The 12,082-nt window shown below is 43.7% G+C and overlaps 5 non-coding genes across 5 annotated transcripts; 3 read left to right on the forward strand and 2 right to left on the reverse strand.

The window, feature by feature from the left end:
* Positions 1-1,031: 1,031 nt before the first annotated feature.
* trnal-cag (transfer RNA leucine (anticodon CAG)) lies at positions 1,032-1,114 on the reverse strand. Its single transcript has one exon. It is a non-coding gene; the product is annotated as a tRNA-Leu (tRNA).
* Positions 1,115-1,210: 96 nt separating this feature from the next.
* Positions 1,211-1,284, forward strand: trnam-cau (transfer RNA methionine (anticodon CAU)). Its single transcript has one exon. It is a non-coding gene; the product is annotated as a tRNA-Met (tRNA).
* A 1,247-nt stretch (positions 1,285-2,531) lies between these two features.
* trnam-cau (transfer RNA methionine (anticodon CAU)) lies at positions 2,532-2,605 on the forward strand. Its single transcript has one exon. It is a non-coding gene; the product is annotated as a tRNA-Met (tRNA).
* Positions 2,606-3,809: 1,204 nt separating this feature from the next.
* On the reverse strand, positions 3,810-3,892 carry trnal-cag (transfer RNA leucine (anticodon CAG)). Its single transcript has one exon. It is a non-coding gene; the product is annotated as a tRNA-Leu (tRNA).
* A 96-nt stretch (positions 3,893-3,988) lies between these two features.
* Positions 3,989-4,062, forward strand: trnam-cau (transfer RNA methionine (anticodon CAU)). Its single transcript has one exon. It is a non-coding gene; the product is annotated as a tRNA-Met (tRNA).
* Positions 4,063-12,082: the final 8,020 nt, after the last annotated feature.

Raw genomic sequence — 12,082 nt, forward strand, 5'->3', positions numbered from 1 at the left:
GGCTTGAATCTAAACTCTGCAGGTCTCCGGCCTTCCAGGGACTGAGTTTGACACCCGTGGCTTAGAAAGAAAGAGTGAGGTTCTCTGTCCCCTTCCGTGTGGGTTTCCCTGTGTCTCCTGGGGGCAAAAGGCCACAGCTCCTCTTCAGGGAAGGTGAAATGATGTTTTGTGGAAAACTGTGAGGTTCCAGGTAAATTCCCTGAATCTCATCCAGCGACATTGCGTGTAGACCCGTGCCATCCTTTTGTACACAATGAAGTGAAAATACTGCATTCATGCTGGCTAACACTGAATGAAGGCAGTAATAGCATCCCTCTCATATTCATGTAACACATGGCCACATCCTCCTGAGGTTTTGTGAAGTTTCAATGGCCATATTGCTGCACTGGCCCGGTCCTGCAGATTTGCCTTATACAAAGTTCGGAAGATTAGACCCTTCCGATCAGAGCAGGCCACACAACTCCTTGTCCAAGCTCTTTGTTTTCTCCAGACTGGGCTACTGTTATGCTCCCTTGGCGGGTCTTCCGGCACGTACTATCAAGCCTCTGCAACTGATCCAGGATGCAGCAGCGAGAGTGGTCTTAAACGAGCCAAAGAAAGCCCACGTCACACCTTTCTTCATAATTTTGCACTGGCTACCAATAGCTGTTCGCATCAGATTCAAGATACTGATGTTTGCCTACAAGATAACCACTGGCTCTGCAGCAATATACCTAAAGTCGCTGGTTCAGACCTATGCTTGCATTCTGCAAGTGAACGACGCCTCGTGGTGCCATCCCAAAGAGGCACAAAATCACTCTCAAGGACCTTTTCCTGGACTGTTCCCAGCTGGTGGATTGGCTTGCCTATCTCAATTCAATCAGCGGAGGCTTTAACCATTTTCAAAAAGTGTCTAAAAACTCATCCTTGTCTTCAACGCCTGCCCAATGAATACTAGCATTTGCCAAATGCTGTGTTTTGTCAAAGTTAACGCCCTGCTGGCTCAACGTAGCAGAAGACTGAAGTCTCTGTCCTCAGCCAAAGTATAGATCTGTCAGAAGTGGGATTCGAACCCACGCCTCCAGGGGAGACTGCGACCTGAACGCAGCGCCTTAGACCGCTCGGCCATCCTGACACCCTTGATTGGCTAGGGATGGCCTGTTGGAGCCACACCTGAAAGCAAGGATCTAGAAGCTACTTATTCTCTGTTTGGGCGCCCTTTATCCCACAAGCCTCGTTGGTGCAGTTAGGCAGCGCGTCAGTCTCATAATCTGAAGGTCGTGAGTTCGAGCCTCACACGGGGCAGAGTGGTGCTTTTTTTCTGATTACTGAGAGCGCTTAGACCAGGGGTATCAAACTAAATTCCTTTAGGGCCCGAGCCCTGTAGAGTGTTGTTCCAACCCTTCTCAAACACACAAGGCATGTAGTTTTCAAATGAGCCTGAAGGCCATGATTAGTTGGATCAGGTGTGTTCAATCAGGCTTGAATCTAAACTCTGCAGGTCTCCGGCCTTCCAGGGACTGAGTTTGACACCCGTGGATTAGAAAGAAAGAGTTAGGTTCTCTGTCCCCTTCCGTGTGGGTTTCTCTGTGTCTCCTGGGGGCAAAAGGCCACAGCTCCTCTTCAGGTCAGGTGAAATGATGTTTTGTGGAAAACTGTGAGGTTCCAGGTAAGTTCCCTGAATCTCATCCAGGGACATTGCGTGTAGACCCGTGCCATCCTTTTATATACAATGAAGTGAAAATTCTGCATTCATGGTGGCTAACACTGAATGAAGGCAGTAATAGCATCCCTCTCGTATTCATGTAACACATGGCCACATCCTCCTGAGGTTTTGTGAAGTTTCAAAGGCCATATTGCTGCACTGGCCCAGTCCTGCAGATTTGCCTTATACAAAGTTCGGAAGATTAGACCCTTCCGATCAGAGCAGGCCACACAACTCCTTGTCCAAGCTCTTTGTTTTCTCCAGACTGGGCTACTGTTATGCTCCCTTGGCGGGTCTTCCGGCACGTACTATCAAGCCTCTGCAACTGATCCAGGATGAAGCAGCGAGAGTGGTCTTAAATGAGCCAAAGAAAGCCCACGTCACACCTCTCTTCATAATTTTGCACTGGCTACCAATAGCTGTTCGCATCAGATTCAAGATACTGATGTTTGCCTACAAGATAACCACTGGCTCTGCAGCAATATACCTAAAGTCGCTGGTTCAGACCTATGCTTGCGTTCTGCAAGTGAATGACGCCTCGTGGTGCCATCCCAAAGAGGCACAAAATCACTCTCAAGGACCTTTTCCTGGACTGTTCCCAGCTGGTGGATCGGCTTGCCTATCTCAATTCGAGCAGCGGAGGCTTTAACCATTTTCAAAAAGTGTCTAAAAACTCATCCTTGTCGAACCCACGCCTCCAGGGTAGACTGCGACCTGAACGCAGCGCCTTAGACCGCTCGGCCATCCTGACACACATGGTTGGCTAGGGATGGCCTGTTGGAGACACACCTGAATGCACGGATCTAGAAGCTACTTATTCTCTGTTTGGGCGCCCTTTAGCCCACAAGCCTCGTTGGCGCAGTTAGGCAGTGCGTCAGTCTCATAATCTGAAGGTCGTGAGTTCGAGCCTCACACGGGGCAGAGTGGTGCTTTTTTCTGATCACTGAGAGCGCTTAGACCAGGGGTATCAAACTAAATTCCTTTAGGGCCCGAGCCCTGTAGAGTGTTCTTCCAACCCTTCTCAAACACACAAGGCATGTAGTTTTCAAATGAGCCTGAAGGCCATGATTAGTTGGATCAGGTGTGTTCAATCAGGCTTGAATCTAAACTCTGCAGGTCTCCGGCCTTCCAGGGACTGAGTTTGACACCCGTGGCTAAGAAAGAAAGAGTGAGGTTCTCTGTCCCCTTCCGTGTGGGTTTCCCTGTGTCTCCTGGGGGCAAAATGCCACAGCTCCTCTTTAGGGCAGGTGAAATGAGGTTTTGTGGAAAACTGTGAGGTTCCAGGTAAATTCCCTGAATCTCATCCAGCGACATTGCGTGTAGACCCGTGCCATCCTTTCATATACAATGAAGTGAAAATTCTGCATTCATGCTGGCTAACACTGCATGAAGGCAGTAATAGAATCCCTCTCATATTCATGTAACACATGGCCACGTCGTCCTGAGGTTTTGTGAAGTTTCAAAGGCCATATTGCTGCACTGGCCCGGTCCTGCAGATTTGCCTTATACAACGTTCGGGAGATTAGACCCTTCCGATCAGAGCAGGCCACACAACTCCTTGTCCAAGCTCTTTGTTTTCTCCAGACTGGGCTACTGTTATGCTCCCTTGGTGGGTCTTCCGGCACGTACTATCAAGCCTCTGCAACTGATCCAGGATGCAGCAGCGAGAGTGGTCTTCAACGAGCCAAAGAAAGCCCACGTCACACCTCTCTTCATAATTTTGCACTGGCTACCAATAGCTGTTCGCATCAGATTCAAGATACTGATGTTTGCCTACAAGATAACCACTGGCTCTGCAGCAATATACCTAAAGTCTCTGGTTCAGACCTATGCTTGCGTTCTGCAAGTGAACGACGCCTCGTGGTGCCATCCCAAAGAGGCACAAAATCACTCTCAAGGACCTTTTCCTGGACTGTTCCCAGCTGGTGGATCGGCTTGCCTATCTCAATTCAATCAGCGGAGGCTTTAACCATTTTCAAAAAGTGTCTAAAATCTCATCCTTGTCTTCAACGCCTGCCCAATGAATACTAGCATTTGCCAAATGCTGTGTTTTGTCAAAGTTAACGCCCTGCTGGCTCAACGTAGCAGAAGACTGAAGTCTCTGTCTGCAGCCAAAGTATAGATCTGTCAGAAGTGGGATTCGAACCCACACCTCCAGGGGAGACTGCTACCTGAACGCAGCGCCTTAGACCGCTCGGCCATACTGACACACTTGGTTGGCTAGGGATGGCCTGTTGGAGCCAAACCTGAATGCACGGATCTAGAAACTACTTATTCTCTGTTTGGGCGCCCTTTAGCCCACAAGCCTCGTTGGCGCAGTTAGGCAGCGCGTCAGTCTCATAATCTGAAGGTCGTGAGTTCGAGCCTCACTCGGGGCAGAGTGGTGCTTTTTTTTGATCACTGAGAGCGCTTAGACCAGGGCTATCAAACTAAATTCCTTTAGGGCCCGAGCCCTGTAGAGTGTTCTTCCAACCCTTCTCAAACACACAAGGCATGTAGTTTTCAAATGAGCCTGAAGGCCATGATTAGTTGGATCAGGTGTGTTCAATCAGGCTTGAATCTAAACTCTGCAGGTCTCCGGCCTTCCAGGGACTGAGTTTGACACCCGTGGCTTAGAAAGAAAGAGTGAGGTTCTCTGTCCCCTTCCGTGTGGGTTTCCCTGTGTCTCCTGGGGGCAAAAGGCCACAGCTCCTCTTCAGGGAAGGTGAAATGATGTTTTGTGGAAAACTGTGAGGTTCTAGGTAAATTCCCTGAATCTCATCCAGCGACATTGCGTGTAGACCCGTGCCATCCTTTTGTATACAATGAAGTGAAAATTCTGCATTCATGCTGGCTAACACTGAATGAAGGCAGTAATAGCATCCCTCTCATATTCATGTAACACATGGCCACATCCTCCTGAGATTTTGTGAAGTTTCAAAGGCCATATTGCTGCACTGGCCCGGTCCTGCAGATTTGCCTTATACAAAGTTCGGAAGATTAAACCCTTCCAATCAGAGCAGGCCACACAACTCCTTGTCCAAGCTCTTTGTTTTCTCCAGACTGGGCTACTGTTATGCTCCCTTGGCGGGTCTTCCGGCACGTACTATCAAGCCTCTGCAACTGATCCAGGATGCAGCAGCGAGAGTGGTCTTCAACGAGCCAAAGAAAGCCCACGTCACACCTTTCTTCATAATTTTGCACTGGCTACCAATAGCTGTTCGCATCAGATTCAAGATACTGATGTTTGCCTAGAAGATAACCACTGGCTCTGCAGCTATATACCTAAAGTCGCTGGTTCAGACCTATGCTTGCGTTCTGCAAGTGAACGACGCCTCGTGGTGCCATCCCAAAGAGGCACAAAATCACTCTCAAGGACCTTTTCCTGGACTGTTCCCAGCTGGTGGATCGGCTTGCCTATCTCAATTCGAGCAGCGGAGGCTTTAACCATTTTCAAAAAGTGTCTAAAAACTCATCCTTGTCTTCAACCCCTACTCAATGAATACTAGCATTTGCCAACTGCTGTGTTTTGTCAAAGTTAACGCCCTGCTGGCTCAACGTAGCAGAAGACTGAAGTCTCTGTCTGCAGCCAAAGGATAGATCTGTCAGAAGTGGGATTCGAACCCACTCCTCCAGGGGAGACTGCGACCTGAGCGCTAGCTGACGAAGGATGGTCTGACAATATTTCAGAAATGTTGAGCAATGTCGAACTGCGCAGCCAATCTCATCGAAGCGCTATGACATTTGGACCAATCGCGTCGAAGCGCCTTAACATTTCCAGCCAATCAAAAAGCACAATTCATAACATTCTCTTGACATTCGTGACATTTGGCCAATCAGAGAGCAGGGGGATGTCGACGGCACGTTTCCGCGTATCACCGCTAGGTGGAGGGGTCAGCTCTTCTACTCAGGTGTCAATCAAGTTGCCGAACCATGCCGAAGTTGTACGAAAGAATGACATCATCCTCAGGGGGCATGTCAGAGGTAAAAATGGTTCATTACTGAAGTTCGTGACCTATGACCAGGGTCATTGTCGCGTAGTTCGACATAAAAAGTGGTACGAGATTTATCAAAGGGTGAGTGTTTGTTACCTTTGCATGATAGAGAAATAAAAAATAATAATAATCATAATCGAACATTATTAGTATCTTTGTTTAATGTATTTGCATAAGAGAACAACACATCAGGCTTCAGAACAAACATTTACCTGGTCCCATTCATTTGAACGATGTAATGTGATGGCTGTGTTATGTTATGGCTAACAACAGAGTAAACCAGAGTGTGTCATAATTGTTTATAGACATTTATGTAATGTTGCAGGTATTTTGAGAAATGTTCCTCTCTTGTATCTTTCTCCTCTAAACAGAGATACCAGTTGTAACATTATATATAAGATAAATGTGACTTGTGTCCTAGAAATTAATCAATGAATGAATAAATATATGAATTTAATGAAGTACTTTATGCTCTCTTAAGGGACTCACTTGTATTGTGCATTATATTTGTTATAATGCTTACAGACAGAGAAATGTCAGATGCTGTTTCGTGGCCAAACAACCTTGCTTGGAGGTGTGCTGAAATGCATCTGTGGTTTTCAAACTCCAAAGGTAACATTAATGTAGCAAGTGTTTTTTATTAGTATATTTACTGAAAAGGTTTCTTTCTGAATTATGTATTAAAGTGTTTTTTTTCTTTTGTTTTTTATTTGGTCGTCTTAAGCCTCTACTGGACCCGCACAAAGGGTGGTGGAAGAACCTCATGCTGCTGAAACAGCAAAGAAGGCCATGGAGCAGAGTCAGCCTGACCCCCAGCCTCTGCCCCTGCCCCTAGTCTACTGCACCTGTGGAAGCAAGAGTTGCAACACAATTTTCAATGGTAAGAATTACTATTTAACTTTTTTAATAATACCACTTAAGTATGAGCTCAATTAAAATTCAAGAAAGTTCAGAACGTAAGAAGAAGAAAAAAAGAAAAAGCAAGAATGCTATGAGATGCTGGCTGACCTACTAATTGTCACCCCTCTTGTACAGTGGGGGCACCTGTTGTCTGCTGAATGGTCAGTTTGAATATCTCAGATTTGGTTTAAGTCACATGGTCAAGGATAAATGTAGAATGTAACCTGTCTGCTTTCTCTCTTTCATCTCTGGGCTTTACTCTTGGATTGTCCTCTTCCTCTCTAACTGAGCTCTGCCTGGGTTGAAGGTCACTGAGCTAGACTCATGTCCCTCATGGCATCTCTCTCAATACTTCTCATGTGTTAAAGCTACATTATCTTTCTTTCTCAATCTCAGGTAACATTCCACATAGACGCTGGCTATTATTAGCTGTACACATATTAACAATTATTCCATCATGCAAATACTTTGTAGTAATTTCAAGAGTCAATACTGCTAATAAATCATTCCTCTTATGGATGACACTTCTATTCAGAAAGAAATGTTTTTAAAAACCTGCATTTACTTAAAATAGTAATATTAATATAAATAATAATTCTTGCTATTATAACACATTCTGTCTTCTCACATTTTTGGTTTACCAAACCAAGATTTACTTGCTCTCACATTGCTGCAGCAAAGCCAAATCTTAGTGTGGCCAGGAGACCCTCTCAGGTTGAAGACCAGCCCAGCGCAACAGTGTCTAGTGCCTCTATACCAAGCAGTACTGTCCTCTGTAAGTAATGGCATAATCTATAAAGTATTCTATGAAGACACATTTCACGTTTCATTCTGTACGAATTATTAAACTTGTACAAATGTTTTTAATACCAGAAAACCATATTTTTGCCGATGTTTCAGGGTGTGCCAGTGTTCCAGGGTCTGCAAATGGTTCAAAGACTGTCAGCTGTCCATAGGATGCCACTGTTACAGCCTACAGTTGTAAAGAGCACCAATTCACAACCAGCTGCCAATCCACAAACCATGCCCAAGAGACCCTACAAGGCAAACACTTGCAGGAAGTGTGGACAATTCAAAACCAGTGCAACGGGACATACCCAGTACAGGGGCAAGGTGTACTGTCCACAGACTGAGAACGTTACAAAAGAACAGTGGTTAGAGGAAATGCGGAGAACTGTTCCCAAATAATGTATACACTGTATATTTGTATTTATTGTTGTGTGTATATAGTTGTTTAAATATAGTTCACTATTGTTAATATTTGTGTTTAACATTATTTTATTTAACTTTATTTACTGCTTTTTTAATCCTATTTAACTTTTACTTTTACCTTTTTAATTTATTGTTTGAAAACTTAATTTAATATTCATTACTGTTCTGTTAGCATAATTGTAAAATAAATAAAAAAACAAATTGAGATGCTTTTGGATTTCTACATTTATTTTCCTTTTATTTCCCTTTTAATTAATTAATTTTTTTTTTAAACTTATATAAATTTAATTTGTTTAATATACATTAATGTTATGTTGGCATAATTGTAAAAAAAAGAAGAGAATTATTGCTTTTTTATTTGTACTTTAGTAAACATTTCATCAGTACACTGCAACAATAGAACGTATTCCTAAAAAGATAATTTGCACTTTGTCATTTGTCACAGACATTTTTCAGCATAATAATGACTATTTTTTGCATCCTTTTTTAATTAGAAATGACAGATTTGAAGGTGTCTTGAATGAATGTAACCTTAAAAATAATCTGATTTAATATCAATAAAATAACAACTAATAAAATGCTTAAATATGAATACAACTACAAATAACATGCTTAATCAGAATAAAAATTAATACAACAACTACTAAATAACTAATAATAACAAAACACATTTCCATTGGTGTATTAAATTTAATGAAAAAAAATATCAAACAAACCACATATATACATTTAATTAACCTTGAAACTTTATTTATTTAAAGCAATTAACAATATTACAAAAAGTTGTCTTTAGCTGGATTCGAACCCGAGTCGAGGGGAGCACCTGCAATAGAAAACAGTGTAGTATAAATGCGCGAATTTACCGCAAGAAGAAACCGGAAGATGTATCACTGCGCGCATGCTAAGGAAGATCGGTCTTTGAACGTCAAATTTTACCCTTTCTTTTCTTCATTTTTTCTTTCTCTTCTTCCCCTTCTCTTTTTCTTACTTCCCTCTTTTCTTCCCTTCTTCCCCGTCTTTGACAGACTATTGTTCCCCAGCTTGAGCGCAGCGCCTTAGACTGCTCGGCCATCCTGACACCCTTGATTGGCTAGGGATGGCCTGTTGGATCCACACCTGAATGCAAGGATCTAGAAGCTACTTATTCTCTGTTTGGGCACCCTTTAGCCCACAAGCCTTGTTGGCGCAGGTAGGCAGCGCGTCAGTCTCATAATCTGAAGGTTGTGAGTTTGAGCCTCACACGGGGCAGAGTGGTGCTTTTTTTCTGATCACTGAGAGCGCTTAGACCAGGGGTATCAAACTAAATTCCTTTAGGGCCCGAGCCCTGTAGAGTGTTGTTCCAACCCTTCTCAAACACACAAGGCATGTAGTTTTCAAATGAGCCTGAAGGCCATGATTAGTTGGATCAGGTGTGTTCAATCAGGCTTGAATCTAAACTCTGCAGGTCTCCGGCCTTCCAGGGACTGAGTTTGACACCCGTGGCTTAGAAAGAAAGAGTGAGGTTCTCTGTCCCCTTCCGTGTGGGTTTCCCTGTGTCTCCTGGGGGCAAAAGGCCACAGCTCCTCTTCAGGGCAGGTGAAATGATGTTTTGTGGAAAACTGTGAGGTTCCAGGTAAATTCCCTGAATCTCATACAGCGACATTTCGTGTAGAACCGTGCCATCCTTTTATATACAATGAAGTGAAAATTCTGCATTCATGCTGGCTAACACTGAATGAAGGCAGTAATAGCATCCCTCTCATATTCATGTAACACATGGCCACATCCTCCTGAGGTTTTGTGAAGTTTCAAAGGTCATATTGCTGCACTGGCCCGGTCCTGCAGATTTGCCTTATACACTGTTCGGAAGATTAGACCCTTCCAAACAGAGCAGGCCACACAACTCCTTGTCCAAGCTCTTTGTTTTCTCCAGACTGGGCTACTGTTATGCTCCCTTGACGGGTCTTCCGGCACGTACTATCAAGCCTCTGCAACTGATCCAGGATGCAGCAGCGAGAGTGGTCTTAAACGAGCCAAAGAAAGCCCACGTCACACCTCTCTTCATAATTTTGCACTGGCTACCAATAGCTGTTCGCATCAGATTCAAGATACTGATGTTTGCTTACAAGATAACCACTGGCTCTGCAGCAATATACCTAAAGTCACTGGTTCAGACCTATGCTTGCGTTCTGCAGGTGAACGACGCCTCGTCGTTCCAGGGACTGAGTTTGACACCTGTGGCTAAGAAAGAAAGAGTGAGGTTCTTTGTCCCCTTCCGTGTGGGTTTTCCTGTGTCTCCTGGGGGCAAAATGCCACAGCTCCTCTTCAGGGCAGGTGAAATGATGTTTTGTGGAAAACTGTGAGGTTCCAGGTAAATTCCCTGAATCTCATCCAGCGACATTGCGTGTAGACCCGTGCCATCCTTTCATATACAATGAAATGAAAATTCTGCATTCATGCTGGCTAACACTGCATGAAGGCAGTAATAGAAGCCCACGTCACACCTCTCTTCATAATTTTGCACTGGCTACCAATAGCTGTTCGCATCAGATTCAAGATACTGATGTTTGCCTACAAGATAACCACTGGCTCTGCAGCAATATACCTAAAGTCGCTGGTTCAGACCTATGCTTGCGTTCTGCAAGTGAACGACGCCTCGTGGTGCCATCCCAAAGAGGCACAAAATCACTCTCAAGGACCTTTTCCTGGACTGTTCCCAGCTGGTGCAATTCGATCTCAAATCTCAATTCGAGCAGCGGAGGCTTTAACCATTTTCAAATGTGTCTAAAAACTCATCCTTGTCTTCAACGCCTGCCCAATGAATACTAGCATTTGCCAAATGCTGTGTTTTGTTAACGTCCTGCTGGCTCAACGTAGCAGAAGACTGAAGTCTCTGTCTGCAGCCAAAGGATAGATCTGTCAGAAGTGGGATTCGAACCCACGCCTCCAGGGGAGACTGCGACCTGAGCGCTAGCTGACGAAGGATAGTCTGACAATATTTCAGAAATGTTGAGCAATGTCGAACTGCGCAGCCAATCGCATCGAAGCGCTATGACATTTGGACCAATTGCGTCGAAGCGCCTTAACATTTCCAGCCAATCAAAAAGCGCAATTCATAACATTCTCTTGACATTCGTGACATTTGGCCAATCAGAGAGCAGGGGGATGTCGACGGCACGTTTCCGCGTATCACCGCTAGGTGGAGGGGTCAGCTCTTCTAGTCAGGTGTCAATCAAGTTGCCGAACCGTGCCGAAGGTGTAAGAAAGAATGACATCATCCTCAGGGGGTGTGTCAAGGGTCAAAAAAGTTCATTACCGAAGTTCGTGACCTACAACGAGTGTCATTGCCGCGGAGCTCAGCATCATTTTTACGGAGGACAGCGAAACTTCTTTTTAAAACTAAATACGCGATATTACCGACAACAACAGGTAAGAAATTATCATCTAATTGCAATTTTTTTTTATTTTTTTATTATTAGTGTAATTTTAATTGTTTTAATTGTTCTTTCAAAACTGTTTCATCAAAGTCAATAAAAATGTCTGGCAAACAACAAAAATCACATAAAGCTATGTCGGACACTGAATTGATTTCGCGTTTAAAAAAGTTTGCCAGCACAGGAATTTGGCCATCAAATGAAGGTAACAGGCCAGCTCCTAGACAGAAAAAGTGGTACGAGATTTATCAAAGGGTGAGTGAGTGTTTGTTACCTTTGCATGATAGAGAGAAAAAAAAAACACTTAAGTGTTTGTTGACTTGCATAATCGAACATTATTAGTATCGTTGCTTAATGTATTTGCATAAGAGAACAACAGATTAGGCTCCATTACAAACATTTACCTGGTCCAATTCATTGGAACGGTGTAATGTGATGGTTGTGTTACAACCCGAATTCCGGAAAAGTTGGGACGTTTTTTAAATTTTAATAAAATGAAAACTAAAGGAATTTCAAATCACATGAGCCAATATTTTATTCACAATAGAACATAGATAACGTAGCAAGTGTTTAAACTGAGAAATGTTACACTTTTATCCACTTAATTAGCTCATTTAAAATTCAATGCCTGCAACAGGTCTCAAAAAAGTTGGCACGGGGGCAACAAATGGCTAAAAAAGCAAGCAGTTTTGAAAAGATTCAGCTGGGAGAACATCTAGTGATTAATTAAGTTAATTGATATCAGGTCTGTAACATGATTAGCTATAAAAGCTTTGTCTTAGAGAAGCAGAGTCTCTCAGAAGTAAAGATGGGCAGAGGCTCTCCAATCTGTGAAAGACTGCGTAAAAAAATTGTGGAAAACTTTAAAAACAATGTTCCTCAACGTCAAATTGCAAAGG

This window comes from Carassius carassius, chromosome 22, assembly GCF_963082965.1.
Source record: "Carassius carassius chromosome 22, fCarCar2.1, whole genome shotgun sequence".
Classification (NCBI taxonomy): domain Eukaryota; kingdom Metazoa; phylum Chordata; class Actinopteri; order Cypriniformes; family Cyprinidae; genus Carassius; species Carassius carassius.